The following is a 15,443-nucleotide window of genomic DNA, read 5'->3' as shown; positions in this document are numbered from 1 at the left end:
TGAATTAAAAGCCCAATAACTAAGTTTTAGAAAATTAAGGTGATTTCAAACAAGAATAACTAGGTTCTGAGTGATGACTGAAGGAATTTCCTATCAAACCTGTAGGTAAATGTTAAGGGCAGGCAGAGAGAAAGGTCGGGTTACCCACAAAGGGAAGCCCATCAGACTAACAGCAGATCTCTCGGCAGAAATTCTACAAGCCAGAAGAGAGTGGGGGCCAATATTCCACATTCTTAGAGAAAAGAATTTTCAACCCAGAATTTCATATCCAGCCAAACTAAGCTTCACAAGTGAAGAAGAAATAAAATCCTTTACAGACAGGCAAATGCTTTGAGATTTTGTCACCACCAGGCCTGCCTTACAAGAACTCCTGAAGGAAACACTAAACATGGAAAGGAACAACTGGTACCAGCCACTGCAAAAACATGCCAAATTGTAAAGACCGTTGATGCTAGGAAGGAACTGCATCAACTAACGAGCGAAATAATCAGCTAACATCATAATGACAGGATCAAATTCACACATAACAATATTAACCTTAAATGTAAATGGGCTAAATGCTCCAATTAAAAGACACAGACTGGCAAATTGGATAGAGAGTCAAGATCCATCAGTGTGCTGTATTCAGGAGACCTGTTTCACATGCAGAGACACACATAGGCTCAAAATAAAGGGTTGGAGCAAGATCTACCAAGCAAACAAACAAAAATTAAAAAGCAGAGGTTGCAATCCTAGTCTCTAATAAAACAGACTTTAAACCAATAAAGATCAAAAGAGACAAAGAAGTCCATTACATAATGGTAAAGGGATCAATTCAACAAGAAGAGCTAACTATCTTAAATATATATGCACCCGGTACAGGAGCACCCAGATTCATAAAGCAAGTCCTTAGAGACCTACAAAGAGACTTAGATTCCCACATAATAATAAGGGGAGACTTTAACACCCTGTTGTCAACATTAGATAGATCAACAAGACAGAAAGTTAACAAGGATATCCAGGACTTGAACTCAGCTCTGCACCAAGCGGACCTAATAGACACCTACAGAACTCTCCACCCCAAATCAACAGAATATACATTCTTCTCAGCAGCATGTTGCACTTATTCCGTAATTGACCACATAGTTGGAAGTAAAGCACTCCTCAGCAAATGTACAAGAACAGAAATTATAACAAACTGTCTCTCAGACCACAGTGCAATCAAATTAGAACTCAGGATTAAGATACTCACTCAAAACCACTCAACTGCATGGAAACTGAACAACCTGCTCCTGAATGACTACTGGGTACATAACGAAATGAAGGCAGAAATAAAGATATTCTTTGAAACCAATGAGAATAGACACAACGTACCAGAATCTCTGGGACACATTTAAAGCAGTGTGTAGAGGGAAATTTATAGCACTAAATGCCCACAAGAGAAAGCAGGAAAGATCTAAAGTCGACACCCTAACATCACAATTAAAAGAACTAGAGAAGCAAGAGCAAACACATTCAAATCTAGCAGAAGGCAAGAAATAACTAAGATCAGAGCAGAACGGAAGGAGATAGAGACACAAAAAACCTTTCAAAAAATCAATGAATCCAGAAGCTGATTTTCTGAAATGATCAACAAAATTGATAGACTGCTAGCAAGACTAATAAAGAAGAAAAGAAGAAAAATCAAACAGATCCAATGAAAAGTGATAAAGATGATATCACCACCAATCCCACAGAAATACAAAATACCGTCAGAGAATACTATAAACACCTCTATGCAAATCAACTAGAAAATCTAGAAGAAATGGATAATTTCCTGGACACATACACTCTCCCAAGTCTCAGCCAGGAAGAAGTTGAATCCCTGAATAGACCAATAGCAGGCTCTGAAATTGAGGCAATAATTAATAGCCTACCAACCAAAAAAAGTCCAGGACCAGATGGATTCACAGCCGAATTCTACCAGAGGTACAAAGAGGAGCTGGTACCATTCCTTCTGAAACTACTCCAATCAACAGAAAAAGATGAAATACTCCCCAACTCATTTTATGAGGCCAGCATCATCCTGATACCAAAGCCTGGCGGCAGAGACACAACAAAACAAGATAATTTTAGACCAATATCCCTGATGAACACTGATGCAAAACTCCTCAATAAAATACTGGCAAATCAAATCAAGGAGGACATCAATAAGTTTATCCACCAGGATCAAGTGGGCTTCATCCCTGGGATGCAAGGCTGGTTCAACATATGCAAATAAACATAATCCATCATACAAACAGAACCAAGGATAAAACCCACATGATTATCTCAATAGCTGCAGAAAGGGCCTTTGACAAAATTCAACACCCCTTCATGCTAAAAACTCTCAATAAACTAGGTATTGATGTTACATATCTCAAAATAATAAGAGCTATTTATGACAAACCCACAGCCAATATCATACTGAATGGGCAAAAGCTGGAAGCATTCCCTTTGAAAACTGGCACAAGACAGGGATGCCCTCTCTCAGTGCTCCTACTCAACATAGTGTTGGACGTTCTGGCCAGGGCAATCAGGGAGGAGAAAGAAATAAAGGGTATTCAATTAGGAAAAGAGAAAGTCAAGTCGTCCCTGTTTGTAGATGACATGATTGTATATTTAGAAAACTTCATTGTCTCAGCCCATAATCTCCTTAAGCTGATAAGCAACTTCAGCAAAGTCTCAGGATAAAAAATCAATGTGCAAAAATCACAAGCATTCCTATACACCAATAACAGACAAACAGAGAGCCAAATCATGAGTGAACTCCCATTCACAATTATTTCAAAGAGAATAAAATATCTAGGAATCCAACTTACAAGAGATGTGAAGGACCTCTTCAAGGAGAACTACAAACCACTGCTTAACGAAATAAAAGAGGACACAAACAAATGGAATAACATTCAATGCTCATGGATAGGAAGAATCAATATCGCGAAAATGGCCATACTGTCCAAGGTAATTTACAGATTCATTGCCATCCCCATCAAGCTACCAATGACTTTCTTCACAGAATTGGAAAAAAACTACTTTAAAGTTCATATGGAACCAAAAAAGAGCCTGCATTGCCAAGACAATCCTAAGCCAAAAGAACAAAGCTGGAGGCATCATGCTACCTGACTTCAAACTATACTATAAGGCTACAGTAACTAAAACAGCATGGTTCTGGTACCAAAACAGAGGTATACACCAATGGAACAGAACAGAGCCCTTAGAAATAATACCACGCATCTACAAACATCTGATTTTTGACAAATCTAACAAAAACAAGAAATGGGGAAAGGAGGCCCTATTTAATAAATGGTGCTGGGAAAACTGACTAGCCATATGCAGAAAGCTGAAACTGGATCCGTCCCTTACACCTTATACAAAAATTAACTCAAGATGGATTAAAGACTTAAATGTTAGACCTAAACCCATAAAAACCCTAGAAGAAAACCTAGGCAATACCATTCAGGACATAGGCATGGGCAAGGACTTCATGACTAAAACATCAAAAGCAATGGCAAGAAAAGCCAAAATTGATAAATGGGATCTAATTAAACTAGAGATCTTCTGCACAGCAAAAGAAACTACCATCAGAGTGAACAGGCAACCTACAGAATGAGAGAAAATTTTTACAATCTACCCATCTGACAAAGGGCTAATATCCAGAATCTACAAAGAACTTAAACAAATTTACAAGAAAAAAACAAACAACCCCATCAAAAAGTGGGTGAAGGATATGAACAGACACTTCTCAAAAGAAGACATTTATGCAGCCAACAGACACATGAAAAAATGCTCATATCAACACTGGTCATCAGAGAAATGCAAATCAAAACCACAATGAGATACCATCTCACACCAGTTAGAATGGCAATCATTAAAAAGTCAAGAAACAACAGGTGCTGGAGAGGATGTGGAGAAATAGGAACACTTTTACTCTTTTGGTGGGACTATAAACTAGTTCACCCATTGTGGAAGACAGTGTGGTGATTCATCAAGGATCTAGAACTAGAAATACCATTTGACCCAGCCATCCCATACTGGGGATATACCCAAAGGATTATAAATAATGCTGCTATAAAGACACATGCACACATATGTTTATTGCGGCACTATTCACAATAGCAGACTTGGAACCAACCCAAATGTCCATCAATGATAGACTGGATTAAGAAAATGTGGCACATATACACCATGGAATACTATGCAGCCCTAAAAAAGGATGAGTTCATGTCCTTTGTAGGGACATGGATGAAGCTGGAAACCATCATTCTGAGTCAACTATCACAAGGACAGAAAACCAAACACCGCATGTTCTCACTCATAGGTGGGAATTGAACAATGAAAACACTTGGACGCAGGAAGGGGAACATCACACACCAGGGCCTGTTGTGGGATGGGGGAGGGGGACGGAATAACGTTAGGAGATATACCTAATGTAAATGACGAGTTAATGGGTGCAGCACACCAACATGGCACATGTATACATATGTAACAAACCTGCACTTTGTGCCCATGTACCTTAGAACTTAAAGTATAATAATAATAAAAAAAAGAGCAAGCATATTGTAAGTAGACAGGGGTGAGGGGCTCTATAGCACATTTCATAGGAGACACTTGTCAAAATTCCTTATTAGGCATCTCTGTCTTTGCCCTCAAAGTTCCTCCCCTACCAGTTTCCATATCTTTCCCCTTTATCTTTCCTCACACCTCTCTAAAATCCCCTCTCAAATAATATAAAAACAAAATAAAATTCTCTCTATAGTCCCAAGCAATCCTATAATCAGCATCAGCTTGTGTATCTCACTCACCAAATGGCAGACTGATTTCTAGAGACATGGTAACCATCTAGTGTTCCTCAAAGTCAACCCCATGGGGTATGTTAGCCTTACCACCATGTGGCTTATTAAAGTCTTTTTCCCACAAAAGTGGCTGTCCTTCTATGCAGGAATATAGCTGCCAGGAAAATGTGATTTCTCCACACTGCTTCAGAGACAATAGGAATTGCCACATTGTCCCCCAACAGAAAGCCGGCTGCTCTCACGCTCAGTGTCAGATTACCCTCCTTCAGGCATGGACATCCATGGGTTTTCCAAAGCTGGGTCATGCCCTGTCTACAAAACACTCAGAACCTGGCCTTACCATAGCACTGATAACGAAACTTGACCTATCTTTCTCTGCACCCCCACCCCATCCCAGGCTAGAAGCTCATTGCTCTGTGTGTGTGTGTTTCATATCTCCCACGCTTAATGCAAAACTGGAAACATAGAAGGTATTCAATAAATGGTTCTGAATAAATAAAATATATGTGGTATGGTTGTATTTAGAGGGCAGTTGGTAAGAATGTTATGCTCTAAAGAGCTGTTAATCACTGGACTATGTGATTGAGGGAGGTAATGCCTTTTCCATCTTGGATGGTTTAAAAATTGATAATAATTGCAACATATATTTGAATACAGTTTTAGTTTTCAAAGTATTTTCAATAAAATATTTTATTTAATTATCTTTCCAATCCCGTGAGATTTCAGGATGGTAACATTGAGTTTGTAAACACTTCTGGCTGCTAGATGGGACAGACGTTTTATCTTTTGAATATAAATTGGTGTATCCTTTTAGGGTAATATATTTTAAAAGCCTTAAGAATGTAGATACACTTTGAATTACAAAATAGGCTTCTAGAAATTTATCCCAAATGAACAGAAAAAAAAAATTTCTGTACAAAGAGAGTATCACCCTCCTACTTCTAGAATCCAATATTCTGTTTTCATTTTGGTATTTATAAAAACAGAATCATGAGGAAAAGGTCTAAATATCAAATCATAAGGGATTGTTTACCTAGATCATGTTATTGACATATCATGAAATATTATTTAATCTTTAAAGTAATGTGATGAACCAATGATATAGAAATATGGAAAAAGTAAAAAAGAAACTGAATACAGAAAGTGGATGTGTTTGATCCCAATCTAATATACATATCTCTATATGTGCACAGAAGAAAGACTGGAAATATATATTGGAAGTAGTTGTTTCTGGGAGGATGATTCTAAAATAAAATGTGATTACTTTTGTAATAAAATAAAAAGCTATTACTATCGTAATTGAGGAGGAAAATCCCAATAAAAATTTTTAACACCACAAAAACAACTCCCTAATGAAAACCTGGCATTTAGTGGTGCAAATACATGGAAAAGCTCTCCCCTAGGTTAGAAGATAGAAATTACTTGTATGCTTGTGGAAAAATTTTCAGCAGTTGCTGACAGACGACCTCCCTGTGCTAATCAGGGTGAATGACTGAGCCTGTGCCCTGCTTCTCAGCCTGTGTTGAAATGATTTAAAAAACTTTCGATGCTCATGGCCTGCTCACTGGTTTTCCCCTACTTCTCTGAAGTCCATCACTGTGTTTGTCTTAGGGTTATTTGAAATACCTAAGGTTAGCCATTATTTTTCATTAAACTTCTGACAAGTGGGTAAAAGGCAATTTCATGGAAAAACTCATTTTTCAGAGCCTCAAAGAAGGGTTGGGTCATCTTATTAAAAAGGCATTTAATAAATTCAATAGGGCTCCCTCTGAGAAGCTGGATGCTTGTTTTACTCTGGCCCCTGGGCTTCTACTAGTCCTTGTCATGCAAAGCAAGAGGAACCAGAAGTTGAAAGAGTGGTAAACAGGGAAAGAGGGTAGAGAAAGAGGAGAAAGCAGGAGGCTCTGGAAGTTCAAAGGCAGGTGGGCTAGGGGAGGGAAAGCACTGGGCTCAAGGTGAAAACCCCACTTGTTTGCCTACTGCCAGGAATTTGAGCATCCTTACCACCTCCTGACATTAGTACCAGTCCCAAAGTCCCTCTCTCCCTCATCACTTTGGTCCATCTTGTACAAATACAGCCTGTGTCTACCTGATTTAGTCACCTCTCATGGACAATATGGTCTTTCAAACTTGCTTCACTCAAAACACTTGGGCTATTTATCTAGCAAGATAATTGCTTGTCTCTCTTACTGGCTTATATTCATTCTTTTTTTTTTTTTTTTTCCATTTTATTCAGCTTCCCTCAGAAGCCCTTTCTTTTCGGAAAAGCCGCCTGTCCAACCAGAGTGATAATGGTCAGGGCCCTTAGCTAGGCTGGTCTGGGAGTGGGGCAATTCATACTCCCAGCACAACTTGTGGGGAAGAGGGAGGGAAACCATGATCCAGCTCTTTACAGTGCATTTTGAGAAAATGTAGAGTTGACCTATGTAGTGGCTGGAATTCCATCCATCCATCCATCCACCCACCCACCCATCTATCCATCTACCCATCCATCAACCTACCCACCCATCTTTCCATCCATCCATCAACCCAGCCACCCATTTATCCACCCACCCATTATCCATCCATCCATCCATCCACCCACCCACCCACCCACCCACCCCTCTGTCCATCCATCCATCCATCCATCCATCCATTAACCTACCCACCCATCTTTCCATCCATCCATCAACCCACCCACCCATTTATCCATCCATCCATTCATCCATCCACCCACTCACCTATCTATCCACCCATTCATTTATCCATCCTTCCATCCATCTATCCATCCATTCATCAATCTACCCACCCACCCATCTGTTAACCCTTCAACAAATATCAACTGAGCATCTGTGATGCAGGGGTAGGGTCCTAAGAATACAATGTTGTGCTGAAACAACCCTCCTAGTACTTCCAGTCTCCTGAAGAGAGGAGCTAATAAAACACTTCAGTGTAAATGATGCAGATGCTAAGAAGAAGCCCTGCAGGTACCATGAGAACCAATAGCAGGCAGATTTGACCTGACTTAGGAGGCCAGGAGGGGTTGCCTGGGGAGGCTGCTTCAGGAGAGGAGGAGAAAGCCCCTCTTCTTTGTCTATCATAGCCCTGAATATAGCTGGGTCTGGCAGACACTGCTGGTTGCTTCTCCAACACCCACTTCTCCCTTCATTTTTGTCCACAGAATCCAGTTTTGTTAGGTATCAGGCATCTAGCCCCAGAAGATGAGGAGGTATCAGTCTAAGCTAGCCATGGTGATCTCACTTGCCTTTTGCCTGTGATTGGTTTAGGAATGTTCTTGACAGCGAGGCCTAGCAGAAGTCTTTCAAGGGCTCAGTTGTCAGCTTGGAGTTGGATATGAACTGACTTTGCAGCATGATCCATAGGCAGGCATACACTTTGGAGTCGACACACTTAGGGACTTGGACAGGTACCAAGTAACCCCATCACTTGAGAGAGACAGAATAGGAGGTTGGTTTCTAGAGCTGGTCCTGTCATTCATCAGCCACATTAAATTTGGCATGTCTTTTCCTCTTTCTGAGCATGAGTATCTTTTAATGTAAAGTGTCGAGAGGGTCACATGTGCCCTGCTTTCCTCAGTCAACTGTTGTAAGGACGAAATAAATGATATTGTTGTGAAGTGTGCCACATGACTGCAAAGTGCTGTCAAAGCGTGAACCACTGTCATTGGCAAGGCTTGATAAATGATCCACCATCATCAGTTGGGGTTACAATTGCTCCTTGGAACCCTCCAGGCTCCTCAGATTTTTCTGAGTGGAGGCCTAATTTCAGATGGAGAAGATGCTCCTCTTCCTTGAAATGTCTTTTGACTTGCAAGCTCACTGCTCTAAGTGGGCTCAGGGAGACTGGCTGGCTCCTTGTGTCACCAGGGTGGAGATTTCCCTTTGTCTAGGAGCCCAGTGGCTCCTGTATGTGAGTGAAACTCTGAGTCCCTCTTGCCTCAGGATTCAGGATGGGGTCTTTGGCTTCATCAGAAGCCCACAGAACTCGGAGGCCATCCAATGGAGGAAATGGGCTACGAAGCCGACCCCAGTAGCTCCTTTCTTTCCATTTGTTAACATAAAGAGTTTGGGTGGGGCAGATGCATGTTTGCTCAGGGCTGGGCCTGAGCTTTGGCTCCCTTCCCTTTTGGAATTCGGTTACTTCTACTCTTCTCTATCCCTGCCCACAGAGCTGGTGATGTTGGGCTGCATCTTTTTTCCAGAACTCTCTGCTGGAAGTACCAGCCTCAGTCTTGAGACACGCTGTTCAGCAGAACTTTCTATCATGATGGAAACGTCCAATGAATTTCCTTTGTCCAGTGGTGGCCACAAGCCAAATGAGGCTGGCAAACATTTGGAATGTACTCAATGTGACTGAAGCATGGAATTTTCAATATTATTTAATTTCAATTAATTCATATTTAAATTGCTACAAGTAGCTAGTGGCTTGTGTATCAGACAGTACAGGTCTACAGCTCAATATCCCAATCGTTTCAGTCTCTCCATTGCAATCAAAATTAATTTGTCCTGTGTCCCAATCCCAAGGCTCTCTTCTTAGAGAAGCACCAGCAAGACAATCTCATAAACAAATTGCTATCCATAAATTAAGGCCTTTCTCTCTTAGGTACATGTGTAGGTTTTGAGTAATGCTACAATTTAGTCAAAGCAGAGGTTCAAATGATAGGAATTTGAGAAACTCTAACAGGTAAGTGGTGGGGGAAAAGATTATGAGTATAGAGTTTTAAAAGAACTTCAAAGCACACCCTATGGGTGGACACATCCTCCCTAGCACCCTGGGTTGCTTCTAAGCTCCTCCTGACCTCTTGCAGTCTGGACAGAGTTAAGGGCAGAATTGTGTGGATGGGAGCCTGGGAAAGGGCTGGAGGTGGGAGGGTTGGAATGGGCAGAGCCTGAAGGATGCCAGGGCTCTTGCAAAAGAATCTGGCATGCCAGGCAGAGAGACAGTTTGTTCCACCCTGGGTGGGTATGGGGCACGACGGAGTGATTGTTAGGGAGTGATGATTACCATTGGGACAGGACTGGAAAGTTAACAATTAAGTTAAAGAGACCAGACATCATATTAAAGGCTGCAAAATGAACTGTGACACTTTGGGTCGGGTCTTGGACAGGAATTGCAATTTTACTCTTAATTTTTAATCCCCTCTTTCAAGGAGCTTCCCCCCCTCCGAATTCTTCTATGAATATTGCTTTCTGGATGTTCTTTTTACCCTGAAACTGAGCTGTGTTTCTGTTTCTCTTGACCATGTAACTGCTTCCAAGTTCCTGCCTGTAATTTCACAGATATCCACTGGAATCAGAAGCATCTTTGTAATCCAAACACCAGGTTGGGAAAGGGTGGAGGATAATGGAGGCTGGGTGCAGGGGTCAGGGGCAGATCAATCGGAGGAATAAAAGGTCCTCGAGGTGCACTCAAAGATGAGTAGGAAGTGTGTGTACAAACCCTAGGGCTTTGGAATTTCCTTTTAGGGCCTTGGTTTGCCAATTGGTACCACAGGTAAATCTGCTACCACCACTTTATCTACTCCATACTATTTGGTTAATTTAAAAAAAAAGATTTCTGGTTAAGTCACTCTTTAGAATGGTGAGCCTTTTGCTGTAAAAAGTTGAAATTACATAAAGTGAAGCAGAGACTATGTCTCAAATCTTTTGTGCAATAATGTTGTCTATGAATACACGTCTAAGAATAATGAATACACACACAAATACAAAGTAGCGCCAAATTTTCCCGGAGCTTTGCAACACAGCTCAGACTATTGGGTGCTTTCTGACCTCTTCAAACTCTTAAAGGAAGGGTCCACTCAGTCTTCAGCATTGCCCTGTTCTCTTTCATTTGCCTTTCCTTCTAGTAAATAGCATGAGGCATTTGACATCAGGGAGTAGAAGCCAAGACTGGAGAAAGCAACTCAGAGAAGTCTGAATGGCTCGATTCACCCCTTCCAATGTTACCAGAGGCTCCTGGGCAGGGCTATTATGCTATGGGGTGCTCTTGTACCCAGAGCATTTTGATGACTGATGACATTTCTTCTGCAAGTATTTGCTAGTTTTATTCTGAACACTGTAAATTTCAGTTGATTTCCCTGAAAAACAAAAGCTCCCGCTGGGCTGAGACAACTTAGAGCAGTGGTTCTTGGTAGGGACAACTTTGTCCCCACCCGGAGGACATTTGGCAAAGCCTGGAAACATTATTTTATTATTACTTCTGTCGGGGGGAGTTTTGTCCTCCTTGGAACTGTCTGGAGACATCACTGGTTGTTAGAGCGAGGGTGGGTGGCGTCCTTCTGGTTTTTAGTGGGAGACACCAGGAAGGCTGCTGAGCATCATATGATGCACAGAGGAGCCCCACAACCCAGAACGATCTGACCCAGAACGTCCACAGTGTTGTTTGAGAAACCCTGGTCCAGAGGGCAAGTTCAGGCTCAGTTCTTGACACCAAAGCGGCATGATGGCTCTCAAGGGGCTATCATGTTTCAATGTGGGAAGACTAGTAAGTTCCCTTAGATGGCCCCAAGAAGTCCCAGGAAAATTTTGCCTGGCATTTTCTTCAACCAATAACTTCATCGTTTTCCTATCTTCCTGGCTCCTTAACTTCCGCTGAATGAGAGAGTACAGCCTCAAAGTTGTACATGTCAAGCTCATCTCAGTGGGTCCAGATCCCATTTGACTGTAGTATAGATAGAGGCAAGTCGGGGGGCTTGGTTTCTCCATCTATAAAATGGAGTCATAATACTTCATGATCTATTTGCTAGGCAGTCCTGGCAGCCTAGGGTTTCTTTGCCACTGATAGATGAGGGAAGACCCAGAGCTTGTCACATATGAGTCCTGCCATGAGGGCTGGGAGGAAGGAGACACAGCAGTGACATTACAGGGCCCAGAAAGCTGTGGCAAAAATTTATGTAGAGTTGCTTAGGAAAATAAAAGCAAGCATAATATTTCTCTCTCTGATTCTAAAAGTAACACAGTCATTGTCGATAATCTCTCAATTACAGAACACTACAAGGAGAAAATAAAACTCTCTCATGATTGCACCACTAGGAGATATCAGCTATGAAAAGCTTTGGTATTTTCTTCAAGGAAAAACTGGGCAAAGGATGAACATCAGGTTTTCTGAGCTGGACAGGCTGGGGAGATTGAAACAGCCTTTGAAGACAGCAGAATGTGCCAGTGTAGACATTGACTGGTTTGAGATGATATTCTGTGAACCAAGATAGTTGAGCGCCTGCCCTGGATGAAACGGACAGTGGGGCAGATGGGTGGTGTGACTGAGGGGCATGTGAACAAGTCCCCCTTACCTTCAGGATTCATGTGGAAAGCATCCTCAGTGTTCGCCTCCATGAATAGGAGAGTTCTTCAGCTGAAAGAGGAAATGGTTCATTTTAGCTGAAAGATGAGAGAACAGGAGATTCCATTTCTGGCTCACTCTGCAGTATGTAGCATGAATGACCACTGGCACCTCAGTGATAGGCATGAGACAGCTTTAATGTTCTAAAATTAGTTTTTTGGCAGCCTTATTTTGAAGTAATTTTAATCTTACAGAATAGTTATAAAATATTTAAAAAAATCATATACTCTTGACCCACATAGTCAGTTGTTAGTATTTTACCACATCTGATTTATTATCTTTCTTCTCTGTACATAAAAGTTACTTCCTAATTATTTGTGACTTAGTCACAGTCATGATGCATGTTTACCCCCTAAATATTTCAGTGTGTTTTCCTAAGAACAAGGACAATTCTCCTACCTAAACATAGTACAATAATTAACATCAGAAAATTAACATCCATACAGTATGATTACCTAATCTATAGGCTTACTCAAATTTTGCCAGTTATCCTCGTTGGGATTAGATTTCATAAAATTTGGTCCTGGAGACCTTAATGAAATTTATTAACAAATTGTGACATAGTTATAGATGAATTGGAATTCTGGGTTTTGTATAAGAACTTTCAGACTCTGGGGACTGACTGGTTTGGGTCTGGGAGGCATGAAGGGACAGCTGTTAGATGTATGGATCTTAGGAAAAAAATGATTTCCGGACTTGACTGCAAAATAGACCGGCATAGGTCTATGTTTTTGTTGTTGTTGTTGTTGTTGACAGGCTGTTACTCTGTCTCCAGGCTGGAGTGCTGTGGCACAATCACAGCTTACTGTAACCTCAACCTCCCAGGGCTCAGGTGATTCTCCCACTTCACCCACCCCCTGCCCAAAGTAGCTGGGACTACAGGCACACGTCATTACACCTGGCCAATTTTTTGTATTTTTGGTAGAGATGGGGTTTTGCCAAGTTGGCCGGGCTGGTCTCAAACTCCTGGCCTCAAGTGATCTGCCTACCTCGGCCTCCCAAAGTGCTGGGATTACAGGTGTGAGCCACCACGCCCAGCCTACAGCTACTTTTCAAAATGGGCTTCAGTATATATGAACAGCAATTCTTAATTTAATGCCCAATTTTGTCTTGCCCATTCCAAGCAAAGGCAAATAATCTAACCAGAGTAACAGACCAAACAATGCTTTTTCTAAGTCTTCAAAATGCAGAATCTTCAGGATTATTCCTTGAGGAAGCCAGTGCTGAATATTCCCCATGCTGACTCAATGGACAGAGGAGGAGGTGACTGGCAGGATGCTGTGGTTGGTCACTAGCAGCCTCATGCCATTGACAACCTCTCTCTCTCTCTCTCACTCACACACACACACACAAACACACACACCATTTTCTCAACATTGCTGCTGTTGGCATGATTAATCAAGAGCCTGGAAGTCTTTACAATCAAAGGCTACCATGTGGCAAGGGCCATCTGGGCATAAGACAGCCAGCCACAAGGCATTTGATAATAAGGGGCCTGTTGGATCCAGAGCCTGTGACACAGATGTCTGGGGCACGCTTCTTAGAAGCCACTCATTTTTCTCCATAGGATGCAGTGACACCAAATTTTCTGTTTTAAAAAAATTTAGATTCTAAGAATTATTTTAGCACTTAAAGTTCTGTCTTTGATTAGAGTTGTTCTGCTCTGTTCAGAGCAAATCCTGTTCCGTTCTATCATCTCCCAAATAAGATCCAGACTGTTTTTACACTCTTGACAGAAACCCTGAGGGGTCAGCGAGGGAGTGGGGAACCAGGACAAGGGCTGTGCGGTGGGACGTCTGGAACAGCAAACGGCAGCAGTGAGGGCTTCAGGGCAGGCGGGCATAAAGGGATGGCTTCTGCAGTTCAACAAACACTGATTGAGTGACAGGCCCTGGGCCCACTTGGTCCATTCATCTATTATTCATTCAGCATTTATGAAATGCTTGGCTCACCACTTAGCCCTTGTCATCCTCTGCCCTGGCTCCCACATCTATTCTTTACTTGCTCTGTGCCCTGCGAGTCTGACTCCTGTGCCCTCTAGCTTCAAGTAGAATTCTACCCACAGTGGGTAGAGCACGGAGATGGGCATGTCAGGGTATCGATTCCTTTCCTCTCTGCCTGCCTCAGAGAGTGGTGCTAGCCATGGTTGTGTTTCTTTTACCACAAGTCCAGTTAAGTAGTCATGACTCCAGCTATCACTGGGCCCTGGCAAAATTATTCCCTCTCCATTCTTCTTCATGCAGATAGTGGGGTGACAAATTCCCTTGTTCTTCTAACCCTACCCCTGGGCATGTAAAGAGTCTCTTTATATTCTCTTCAAAATCCTAGCTGTGTATGCCATCCTTTTTCTGTCTGATTCTAATATGGCCCTTGAATATGTGCTAAATTGTGCCTGATTGCTCTGGACAAGCAAGAGAGATGTAAAATTTTGTATATACTTCCTAATATGAGGATATACCATTATGGGGTGGGGAGACATAATTTAATAGAAGCTCCTAGGAGAAATAACTGACAGATTTCATCTTTTATATACTTGAGTATTGTGTGTCAGTCAAAGGCCAACCTGATCTCTGGTCACATCATTTGAAGTGTTGCATCCAGAACAGGGGAGGTGATAGTACTACTTAGTTCTGTGAATTCTACATTAGCTCCCACTTGGAGTACTATGCTTATTTCCCTGCTCCTCCTCGCTTTAGGAAAAAGCATGTTACTTATCTTCAAGTTCTGTCACACAGAGCAGAAGTTGAAAGAGTTTTTCTTCAAGAGCCAAATAGTAAATATTTTCAGCTTTGTAGTCTTAAATGTTCCGAGTACTCTGTTACTGTAGTACAAAAGCAGCCTCAGACAATATGTACATGAATAAGCTTGGCTGTGTTCCAATAAAACTTTATTTATATAAATAAATGGGCTGGATCTGGCCTGCAGGCATTACTTTGCTGAACTCTGATAGAAGAGTGCAAAATGAATTTATTCTAGAGGTGCCCAGAAGGCAGAAGTTTGAACAATGTGTAAAAATCATGGGGTGGTAGATTTGTGCTAATTTTAAGATCATTCTAGTGGTGATCACTCTTCCCAAAGAGAATCATCTGTTTCATACGTCAGTGGGTTTCTTGTCTTTATAGGGGTTCAAAGCAAAGGCTGAGTGTTTTAGAAGAATTTTCTGCAGAGCGTGGGGAGTAAATTGGATGATGTGGGAGGTAACACTGCCTCGCATTTCTGTATCTCCAGCATGGTACAATGCACACATAGTAAATCTCAGTTCTCTGTGCCTAGAGGGAAGGGGCTGTGTCATATCCTTGCATCCCACCCACTCCT

The 15,443-nt window shown here is 41.7% G+C and overlaps 1 protein-coding gene across 3 annotated transcripts in view; it reads right to left on the bottom strand.

The window, feature by feature from the left end:
• PRLR (prolactin receptor) overlaps positions 1 to 15,443 on the bottom strand; it is a 170,599-nt gene that overhangs the window by 49,343 nt on the left and 105,813 nt on the right. For 2 of the 3 annotated variants that reach the window (XM_073014807.1, XM_007961343.3), the window contains one exon: positions 12,079 to 12,140. The exons of the other annotated variant lie outside the window; for it this stretch is intronic. The gene's annotated coding sequence lies outside the window, so the exon portion shown is untranslated. The remainder of the gene's footprint in view (positions 1 to 12,078; positions 12,141 to 15,443) is intronic. 3 annotated transcript variants of the gene reach the window in all.

The sequence above is a fragment of the Chlorocebus sabaeus genome, chromosome 4, assembly GCF_047675955.1.
Source record: "Chlorocebus sabaeus isolate Y175 chromosome 4, mChlSab1.0.hap1, whole genome shotgun sequence".
Lineage (NCBI taxonomy): Eukaryota > Metazoa > Chordata > Mammalia > Primates > Cercopithecidae > Chlorocebus > Chlorocebus sabaeus.
The sequence above is the reverse complement of the archived record's forward strand: the minus strand, read 5'-3'. Positions and strand labels throughout refer to the sequence as shown.